Genomic DNA, 11784 nt, shown 5'->3' on the forward strand with positions numbered 1-11784 from the left:
ACATAGAAGCAGGACTACAGCTTCAGTGGTGAAACTGTAGTCCTACTTCTATGTGGGTGCCCTGTCCCGTATCATGGTGCAGCGCCCAGGGTCCCCAGGCAATATTAAGTTTCAAAAACCCATCTGGGATTTGGGGATCGGTTGGATACCATCCCGGTTTTTTTTTTTACCATCCCAGGACAAGGTTTTTAAACTTAAAAAAGTCTCGGGACTCCGGGACGGAGCTGCAAATACACAGACAGTCCCGGCAAAACCGGGACGTCTGGTAAAACTACTCAGAAGGCATGAACCCCGGCAATGAACGGAAGGCACGTTGAAGACCAAAAGGAAGGGACTCAAAAGTGCTTCTTATTGCCCTACTGGCCACCTGTGAGTGCTGTGAGGCATGAGAGTTCTGCAAATGCATAGACTTCATTGGGAATAATCCTAATGCGATGATATTATGCTATTTTGTGACAGGCCCACTTGCCTGACCATGACAAGAGGAGATGGCAACCCTCTCTTGGATTGGGAGGCCAACCAGTGTGAAAGCCGGAGTCAATCCATTCCAGAGGGAGGAGGCGGCAGTTGGGATCGCACCAGTCCCTGTCCCTTCTATATGTACCTGTGTGCTTGACAATAGCACCACTCTTAATCACCCCATACCTCTATTGCAAGATGCTGGCCAGTTTCTCTGTTTGGTTTAGAGAACCACGAATACCATCAGCCCCAAAGGAGGACCAAAGAGAAAACAGCCCACCACAGTCTCCAGAAGAGGACCAGCTGCCAGAGCACCGCTACTAGAAGCACAGTGCCAGGAAACTGCTTCGCGACTCCGCAGCGCAAACCTCCACAAATGTAAGCGCATATGGGGAACTCTGACAACCGCTCCATACTGTAAAAGAGCTCACCTGCCACAGAGCCGTGGAGCGGCTTCCTGACACAGACTGCCATCAGCTCGAGACTGAACATGGGCTTATCTGTAAAGGAGCACGGAGCGTGTCCTCAACAATGACAGCAATCTCACAGACTTTGGGTACCTTCACATGAACTGGAACTTTTATATAGCGGGCTGCCATTGACAAACTGTAGCAGCCCTGCTTGAGTGGAAGGGGCTGGGTTTAGACCCCCTTAAATATATTCTGATGAATATAACCCCTCCCAAGGGGAAGACAAGGATTAATTGTCCTGGGAAACCAGAAGAGGAGATCCAATGGAGGAATGTGTTGCAGCATAAAAGCGGGAGCAGGAAACAGGAAGGTGAGTGTTCTTTGGATGAAGTTAGAGGTGGTAGCAGCAGTGGCATAGCACAAAATGTGGGGACCCCCCTGTGAGCCATGCTGAGGCCCCTCGTCCTCCCCTCCAAGTTCACCAACAAACCACAGGTTGCGCCACACTCTGGGCCGGCCTAGGCTACAACGCTTGTGCAATACACAAAATGATCATGCGGCTGCAGGGGCACACCACACACTGCACTACGAGAATTATATAAATATGTGTTTTAATGCATTACACAGCACCGTTTCTGAGAAAAATTGGCTATAAAGCCAGAGCATTTGCAATTGTTTTATAGGGTAACACTGATCCAAAAATCCAATACATGCAAGTCACCAACAGTGCACAGGAACATTAATGCTTTAATTTATGTCATGTTTTGCTAGTAAAAATGCAATGCCGCAATGAAAACATGTCCAACTGGCTGCACAATGTATACCAGTCTAGACACATAATAAACATATTACAGTAAAACATGTCATGCCACATTAAGACATACCTAGACTGGTTGCACCAAAATGCCAAACAATAACAATTATCATGGTTATGTTATCACAGATGCACAGAACAATATACAATGCCACAGTAAGAAATGGCTAGACTGGATGCACCAAAATGCCAGTATAGCCACTAATAACACATAACAAAACATATTATGTCTGCTTAGCGTGGACATGGATGACTGTTACGATTTAGTGCACAATCCCTGCCTCACCCATCCCCAACACATCTCCTCTCACCCCCTAACCCAACCCCCCAAATCAGCTCCTCGGGCCAGAATTATCTCCATATCCCTCTTCCTTGTCCCAGTACTAGTAAGAAATGGGATGAGGAAGAGTGGGACTAGGAGTGATTTAGAGTACAGGTAACTAAGCCAGGCATTACCTCCATGTCCCTCTACCTTGTCCCAGTACTTGTGTATAAGGCAACGTACCTCATACAAAAGCACTGGGACAGGGAAGAGTAGGGCTAGGAGTAATGAAGATTACCAATAAGTAATCCAGGCATTAAACACACGCACATTCACACACCATTCACCATACACTCACACACATGTACACCCAGCAACCCACACATTTACATGTGCACTCTATCGCCATACACACACACCACAACCAGGCAGGCAGCCACCCATGCATCATGCACTCACTCATTCACATACATGACATTATATAAATATACACGCACACACATTTACACAAAATAAATGTTCTTACCTTTTGAATACTTGGTCCACAGAGCGAGGCCTCCAACTCCCTGCAGCAGGAATGCTTGTTCCCATCATCGCACAGGAGCTGTAGGGCTCCATGTCTTGGCGTAACAGAAATCATTTCTTTATGAAGGCAGAGTGACTTAAAAAAGAAACAAATTATTTTTTTTAAGTCTGAGGGCCGCCAACCCAAGGACATGCGGTGGTATGGACTGGCACACAGCGGGGGCACCGCTACGCCAGTGGGTGGCAGTATGCCAAGAGGCCAGTAGGACGAAGGATGTTGTGGAGGAGTGGGAAGGCAATTCAGAGGAAAGGTGAGGCATTGGCTACTGAAAGAAAGTGGCACTGTGGAGGGAGTGTGCATGAAAGGTGTGAGAGTAAAAGAGGTAAGAGGAGAGTAAGGAGTGAGTGAAAAGGGTGCCTCCGGAAGTGTAAGGAGGGTGATTGAGGAGATGGTGGAGTACACTAGTAGAGGTGTGGAGGTGGTAGTAGTGTTGTGGAGGTGGGAGTAGTAGAGGTGTGGAGGTGGTAGTAGTGTTGTGGAGGTGGGAGTAGTAGTGGTGTGGAGGGGGAGTAGTTGTATTTTGTTGGGAGTAGTAGCGTGGAAGTAAAAGTGATGTGGTGGGGTAGTGGTAGTGTGTTGGATGGGAGTAGTAGTAGTAGTGGTGTGGAGGTGTGGTAGTAATGATGTGGAGGGGAGAATATTACCAGTGTAGGAGGGGAGAGTATTAGGTAGGTGGGGAGAGATACCATCGGAGGGACAGCAAGCAAGATAGAGAGAGAGAGAATGCATGAGATGAGAGTATCCATGTAGGGAGAGGGCTTGCAACATCAAGGACTGGAGTGGAATGGCCTGGAAGACCAGGCGAGTGCCCAGAGTGATTGAAAGGCAATATCCTAACAGGGTCCCTAATAGGTGTCACCTGCATTGTTCCCAGAGTAAGGCTAAATAGATAAGACATTTGCCTTTAGGCCATCACAAGAAGACTGATAGCTTTTAGATAGTGGGGGTTACCGATCACTGGTAGCAGTTAAGGGGGTGAGGGACGCCGGGGCTAGGGTGGGACTGCCCATTTCTAGGTTAAAGAGAAAAGAGAGAGGGGAGGTCATTAGGCTGATATAAAAATAAAAGCCCTTGAACCTCATCTGGGAGTTGGTGGTTTCTTGGGGCATCTGTGCCAGATGCCATCATGAAATAATTACATAGCAGGGTGTAAAATAAAGCAAAATTGGCCAAGCTGGTCATATTGTGCTTTGCCATACTCGATAAACTGGGCGGTGCAGAAATGTTAAAGTTGTGCGGGAGAACATTACATTAACACTGAAAATGTATCGCACTTGTACTTAGCATTCTGCTCCTTGTGGGTGGCTACTGGGGATGGGGGAGGAGGGCATTAGGCCTTGGAGCCTCGCTCTGGAATACATTTGCTCTGCTGAAATAAACCCGCTGTTTGGACTGGAAGTGTGGACATTGTATATGTGTAGGAAACCCAGTAGTGTTCGGATGTGGTACGATTCACTGTGGTGGCCATTTCCCTGCATTTATTCTGGCATTGTTGACCGGGCACCAGACCCCCTTATTCCATTCTATGGCCCCCACAACATTACACATTCCATTCAAATATTCCCTTAGCCCTGTAGAAATGCTGCAAAAACATGCGGGTAAATTGCCCCTTCACCAAATGCGGTGAAATGGTTTCGGTAAATTGGGCCCATACTGTAGTGTTAATCAGGCCCTTGACACCCAAATATTAATTTGCCTGCCGTGTGTTTTTATATATTTATATATTTATTTATTGTTCGCTTATACAGCAAGTAAGTACTGCTTCAAAGCGCCCATAGGGGAGGGAACAAGGCAGTGAAACACATTAAAATACACAACATTTTAAAAAGTGGAGGAAAGAAGGGAAAAAGAACAAACATACAATGCCTTGTGAGTATTCAGAAGGTGCACGTGCAGCAAGGAAGAGGGTAGAAGGAGTAGGTGCTGGAGTGACCGTGCTCATGAGTGAGCCACTGATGAAGTGCAAGGTATGGTGAGTGCTACACGGCCTGGATCCGTAGTTGGGTGAAAGTGCGAGTCTCCAGGGCGGAGGGTGTATCAAGGCAAGTGCTGAGGGTAGACAGAAGTTGGGGCGATTGGGTGTGGGGGGTCAGGGCCCCGAGGATGTTTATGTTCCCAGGACACCAATCACAGCAACTGTGAGAGTAGCAGAGGAAGGAAGAAGGGAAGGAGGAGGTAAAGAGGAAAGTCTTTTACAAAAACTATTTGACCATTTAACCATGTAAAAACTATACAAGTGCCCTCATATTAATATTACTATAAACAGCATGCAATAAGGCACTTGCATTGAGCCAAGCGTGACAGGGGATAGGGGTCCCTCTCAGCCTGGGTGAGAGGTATACCAGGATCAATACCAGACCCAGTCATGCCCCATAGGTGGGGTGTGGGAGTTGGGAAGGCCCAACCCTGTCCCTTCCACCTTTGCCTGCACGTCTGAACTAAGCACCACCTTTTCTTAGCCCCTACGTGGCGAGCACATTGCTGTCCACTCTGGTTCCCAGAGGACCTGGCGTTGGAGGAAGGATTGAGCAGCCTGATCAAGAGAGAGCCGAAGAACTACGAGACCCGCAAGCGACCCGAACATCAGACTGAGAGAGAGATTCCCTTATGCCATTACAACCCGCCAGATAGTTGTTAGTAGGGTTTACAGATCTCTAGTAAACTATTTGGGGTTCAGTGATGCCTGGGCTATGGAGGGAACTGCCCAGGGCAGATAAAGGAGAGGGGGATGGCCCTAAGGGAGCCTCTGCCCAAGTATATAAGAAATTGACCCTGAATTGTCTTTAAGAATTGGTGTGTTATTGAGGCCATCCGTCACACCAGTCACATTATGGAAGTGTCACTTTAGAGAATCTTTAAACATTTGTCAGCGTGGCCATAGTGACTTAGGGCAGTGCCTGTACTAGGTGTTTTACAAAGCTTTGCAAATGTATGTCATTTCAGTGACTTAGTAAAAAATAACAATCAATTTTCCACCTTTACATCAAGTTTGCTCTGTGAACTGTGGTTTTAGAAATGTTTTTGTACATTGTGAAATACTGGTAAAACAGGGACGGTTTCAAGTCAATCGGATTGGTTAACGTAGGTAGGCATTTTTGATTGGAACGAGCCAGGAATTTTCCAAAAAAGCAACTGCAAAGAAGAAATGAAACAGTAGAGAGCTGCAAGATAATTAACAAATTCCAACATGTCTCCAAACTGGCAGACTTAATTTTCTTCCATGTCTTTCCTGTGTCATCTTTGTGGCGCATGTCTGTAGCGTGCCTCCCTTGCAATGCCAGACATCATTGGGTCTCCAGCTGTGAACCAATCCCTTTGTCCGAAATGAGGTCCCCCTCTTCACAGTGAACTGGAAACTTCCAGCCCTTTAAGATGAGTAGCAATACCCTGGAGATGGATGGGGATGCAGATTTTATTCATACATCAATAATCAAGACGGCACAAATAGTTTGGCAAAAAGTTAGTCTGTTTTAATGTAAGTAAGCAAAACAGAGAGTACAACGAACATCAGCAATCGCTCGATACTCAACAGTCCCTCATTTAAGAAAAAACATATTTTTATAGACAAAATGTGTCATGACTGACGTGTAGACCTGCGACATTACCAACGTCTACCTTCGTTCCAAACCTGTAAAACCAATCAGGAAGCGGGATTGTCTCTAAGTGAACTACTACGTATAGGTGTAATATCTGTATGGAGTAACAGAGAGAAATAATTGGATACTTAACATTAGGTGGGGCAACTAAGCCCTCCCTTTAAAATGGCCACTATGAACGTCACAAAATGTATGTCGTCCCATTGGCTAGCCAAACTATAGGACCCCCAACTACGTGGTCCTCTTCAATTGGTTGGCTACTAACCCCTGTCAGTAACTTTCCACCTACGTGAGCAGCATGCGGACTGAACAACCAGGTGCAGGTGAGCTTGTCTCGATACCAGCTTCCCACCAATTAAATGGACACTCCATCACCTCAATGTTTTAGTGTCAATTAGTGTCTGAAGTTGGCCTTTAGTTTGTACTCTTCTCTGGGATTTTTTAAAGAGTATCGGTACTGCCTGGCTTCCGTGCGTAGGTGTGATCTCCTCATGCGTCCAATTTTCTTCCATCACGTGACTGGACACAATTAATTGAGCCTTTCTTGTGTATTTAACTGTATTTTCCAATAGTCTTCTGACATCTTTGTTTATACTTGACCTTCTTGAACAGGAGCTTCTGTTCTTTCACGTTAATTGTATCTAATGTCAGCCAATTCTAGTTCTGATAAGACTTCGGCTCTTTGGCTCATCTAACTACTTAGATGAAATATATTCAGTTTAAATGACTTGCTTTTGTAACTGCAACACTAAATGTTGAGGCATTCCTCGTTTGTTCAGACTGCTATATACGTAGTGGAACCTTCATTTTTCACTCAATCCATATGTATCTATGAGGTATATATGTGCATGTTGGTGCTTGCCGCAATTTATTTACTATAAGCATTTGGCTAGCTTCATGACTGCTTTGCTGCTTGCGTTTCATAGCATCTGTACACGTTTAAACTATCTAAATATCTTCATTACGTTTGTGGCATACGTTTCTTCATCTTATCCTTAGTATTACTTAATTCTTCATAAATCGTCTGCCTCTCAGGTCTGATTATCTTCTATCTATGGAATCGATTCAGTTTCGTATGACGTCACCATTCATCCTGGTCATTCAGTTTCTTTGTTTCATCAAGAATCGTATTCAAATGGCCATCATATTGTCTTGGATGTAGGTACGGTTTCCTTAATGAATACTTTACTTCCCATATTCTCTTAGGTATAGGCATTCTTATGGGTACAGCACAGAGTTGTTGCTCTTTTCTTGCCTTCTGATTGGTGTAGTATACGTCACATACTTTGGCTCTTACTCCTCAGGTAATGTAGGCGGGGCAGGTGGAGTAGGGGTACTTGGCTGGCTCCTCCTCTACAACCCCGTCTTTATGGTGCACTCATCAGTTGTCTCCACTCCTCCTGCCACTTTTTTCTCATATTCTACTTCTTTGTCACTTCCGCCACCATCACTGACCACCCAGCCCCTGCCCTCCGTACCCTAGATCTACCTTTATTCCTGCACAGTGCTTTGCAGCGATGTAAAGACACTGTGGAGCTCATTTTGCTCCTAATTGTAATTTAACGGCGGGGATCCGTTACGTTAGCACTGCAACGTAAACTGCTCCCTGTCAGCAAGTTTTTCGTCATTTGCACAGCAGAGGGTGAATGTGCAGGGCAAAAGGCGATGTACACGTGTCTATGCTGCCTTTTGCCCTGCACTGTTGCAATCCGCCGAACACAGCTGCCAGTGCATCTGGCCGTGTTCATACCACGAGTCTCTTGTCTGGACACACATACCTCTATGCCACTGGTGGACGACGTGTGGCTCTCATCAGCCCTAGCCAGCACAGTTAATGGTGGAGGATCATGGGAGTTTTGGGGCCCATGGGTTGTCCACCACTGCTCTATGCTCTCAACATAGACCAAATTGAAACAGACCCACACACAGCACTTAGTTACTTGTGAACTGCATGTATGAACACAGCAGCAAAGCTATCTTGCATTTTCTCTCTCTCTCTGTCCCCACTAAGCTAAACTTCTCTTTCAGATCTGCCAGAGCGTCTGCGGACTATGCAAATGGCAGTGGTGCGTGCAGTCGGTGTGACTCTAGGAATAATGGGCAGCCACTGCAGGTGGGCCAGGTGGTGTAATGTACGTGGTCTTGTATATCGCCTGTGTGCCACTATTGGTGGCCTTGCTGGGCTTGGCTCTGTAAGAAAAATGGTGGTGTCATTAGTGGGACGATGGGAGAGGCAGATGCAAAACCTGTGGTGTTGATGGGTACAGGTTGGGAGTACCCAGTACCTGTGTGCCCATCTGATTTCTATGAGTTTGCTGGAGAAACTTGGGCAATATGTTATTCACAGGGAAGAGCCCACGATCTGAAAGACCACAGTGCTTTGAGTCTGGTTAGCTGCTGATGTGGAAGACTGTGACAGGGCTAAAGAGGAGAGCAGCATCATGCTTTGGTTAGTGTTGATGTGGTAATGGCTAGGCCTGTGGCAGCTGTCTGCACAGGAAAGGGGGTATTTGTGTGTGTGTGTGTGTGTGTGTGTGTGTAGTGTACGTGGTAGAACATCTTAGAACGGAATGGGCTAGTCAATGGAAGAGGGGGGTAGACCTTACCAGGCAAAACAAACTGCACTCCCACCACTGGCCTCTTGCAGACAGGTCTCATTTCACAAGCTCACAAAGTCACTGCCAATCCCTCCCTCTCCCTCTCTTTCTCTACCCAGGTGCAAAAGAGCAAGCATTTTTGAGCTGGAGATGAGGAGATGGGGCAGTCTGGAAACTCTGCTAAATTAGCATAAGCTACTTGCTAAGGGTTATGGGAGGCAAGAACCTCTGGTTCAGAGAAAGGGCCACTTGAAATGTGAGGGCTTCCTTAGTATGCTGGTTTGCAGAATGGGAAATGCCTATAACCTCACTCTGGCTATGGGAATGGATAGAAGGTGCCAAAAATGCGATCATGAGAAGGGTAAGAAGAAGGATTCACACCCCCAGGTAAATTGCCATTTTACCACTCCTTCCCTTTCAATGGGACCAGATGTGATGTAATTGCAGTCAACATGGCGCCCTCTGGTGCCCCCGGCTTGTGGCACACTAGGCAGGAGCTTGTAGTTACTGCATTGTAGAAGCAGTCCTGATAACAAGGATTGGGGCGGGCAGCAAGGGGATCATCAGAGAAACAATGGGTGGCAGAGCTAATTTCAGGTGGAACTATTTAGGACAGGGGGGAGAAGTTAAGATTTCAGATTCTCAAAATGGACTGTCCATGACTAATATGCAAGGCGAAGGGGACTGGAAGGCTAAGCATGGGCGCTTTGAAACAGTGTTGCTCATTGTAGAAGCTCCTAACAAATCACATATAAATAAATAAATAAATGGAAACGTGAACCTGGCTTGCATCTGTGGGTCCTTTGTGCTGTCCATCCCAATGTATGTTCTTGAGGGGCCAGGGAGGTGAAAAAGGGGGTGATTGAAGAAGCCGGGGAGAGCAGCCGAGGAAATTGAGGCGGGAAGTGAAGCCACACGAGGCTACATGGGCGGGTAGGAGAGATGGAAACAACATCACTATATTGCCCTGCGCATTATGGCAGTTCTAGAGGTGTCGAATTGTGTCTCCCTCTTATTTAACCAAAAATGTTGCCATTACTCAATTTTCTTTCTCAACAAGTGTATCCCTAAACTGTTCCCCACACCTGAGAACATTCTCAGTAACCCCGAGATATCTCTTCCACCCTCAGCTTCTGCTCTTGGGTTCTCCTCTTGGGGGCAATGCCCAGAGACTATTCACTTTCATAGTGTACCTGTAGCAGGCAAATACAATTGAAACATATTCCCTCATTTACGCTTTTCTACTTGCCTTTTCCTAAGCTGTTTTCAAGTAGCACCTTGAATCCATTTTAGTGGGTCGTGAACGCTATATAAGACCCCAACATAAAATGGCAGCACTGCTCTGTGTTTTTCTCACCCTCTGACCCTTTTACTGTTGTGCTGTAATACTGCACTTTTTGCCATCTCTTACTCATAAAATGGCCTAGCTGCCAAATTCAAAAATGCAGCACCTGGTGGAAAGGGCAGGAACTGCATATCAAATACAAATTGTCACTAATGTTTCTATCCAGACATTCCTCACTTAACAAAAATGGTTTGTCTATGGGAAAATCGATTTATCGCCCCGGCCTCGGCTGCTGCATTTGCCGAAGTTGAGAGCGCTTAGAGTCCAGCTGAGCAGCAGGACTAAATTGTCTGTCAAAAATGCCAAGTGCGCCAATCAATCTGTTCAGCTTGGAAGCTCCTTGAGATGGTTGAGCTCATGTGTTGAGGATGATGGAGTAACTTAAAGTGATTTAAACGGGATTCGAAAGCTAAATGGGCCTAGGGTCATAAATCCCGACGTCAAGGCCCCTACTCTAATTCATACACAGCCAAGGTATTCATACTCAGGAAAACAATCTTCAAGTCATACAGTCTCAGGGTGGTAACAGGTGCCTCAGCACATGTCTATACTTGGTCTTTGGCAGAAAACCTCAATGCCGCACAATCTTCTGCGTTTCCGTGGCCTCGTGGTGCACCTCCACTGGGGGGGAAGACCTTATCGTATTTGTATTTATTGCGATTTGTAGAGTGCTTTCGCCAAAGTGCTTAAACATAGAAGAACTAGCGGTACAAACAATAATGAGTGATGGCAGTACGATATTTCAGGCCAGATGTTAGGAGTCAGAAGAGACAGAAGATAAGCTATAAGACAAGTCCGTAAAATGCAGTAGGAAGAAGAGCGGCAAATGATGAGAGGGAAAGCATTCCAGTGAGAGGGGGCAAGTAAGGAAAATGAGCGCAAGCGAGAAGATGTGGTGGGAGGTTTAGGAAGAACGAGACAAAAAGAAGATTGAGAGCGAAGAGAATGAGTAGGCGAATAGAACGAGACAAGGGATGAGAGGTAGGAAAGGTCGAGGCTGTGAAGACATTTTAAAACAATTGACAAATAGTGAAAAAGAAGGCGAGATTCAAATGGTAAGAAATAAACAGATCATAATTATTTATTTATTTGTTCATTTATATGGCGCTGAAGCCCACAGGCATTAGAACAATAAGAAGAAGAAACTGAAGTAGAAGCCGTGCTCAGTTGGCAGAAGGGAATAATGCGGAAATTGATACACAATGAGACAGGCAGAAGGGAAGACGAATTGTAGATTGATTGATTGATTGTTTATTTGTATAGAACCTATACACAATGTGTTTCAAAGCGCTTCAAGGAGGGTGGGAACATGGGAGAAAACAATTACATTCAAACAGGTCCTTGAAACAAGTCAGAATGTGAAAAAATAACTATCAAATCATAACAGATAGTGCAAGTGCATGGAACAAAAAGGGAGAGGTGAGGGAGGGAAAAAAGGAGACAAAACTAGCAGTAACATTACTATGCCTGATGACAATTGTTGCAGTGCAAGAGTGACAAGAGGAGGGGGGTAGGGGAGGTAAGGGGGGAATGGAAAGCGGTAAGGAGAGGAACAAACAAGTGACTATCTACAAGATAGTGCAGGGGAGGGAGTGGGAGGAGAAGACAAGAAGGGAAAAAGGGGGGACGAACAGGCTGTTATCAGTGATGCAGGGACCGATGATCAGAGTAAGTGCTAAGAAAGATAGGATTAGAGACGCTGGCGAGGGGCAGGG

Source organism: Ambystoma mexicanum, chromosome 9, assembly GCF_040938575.1.
Source record: "Ambystoma mexicanum isolate Mex_15411 chromosome 9, UKY_AmexF1_1, whole genome shotgun sequence".
Taxonomy (NCBI): Eukaryota; Metazoa; Chordata; class Amphibia; order Caudata; family Ambystomatidae; genus Ambystoma; species Ambystoma mexicanum.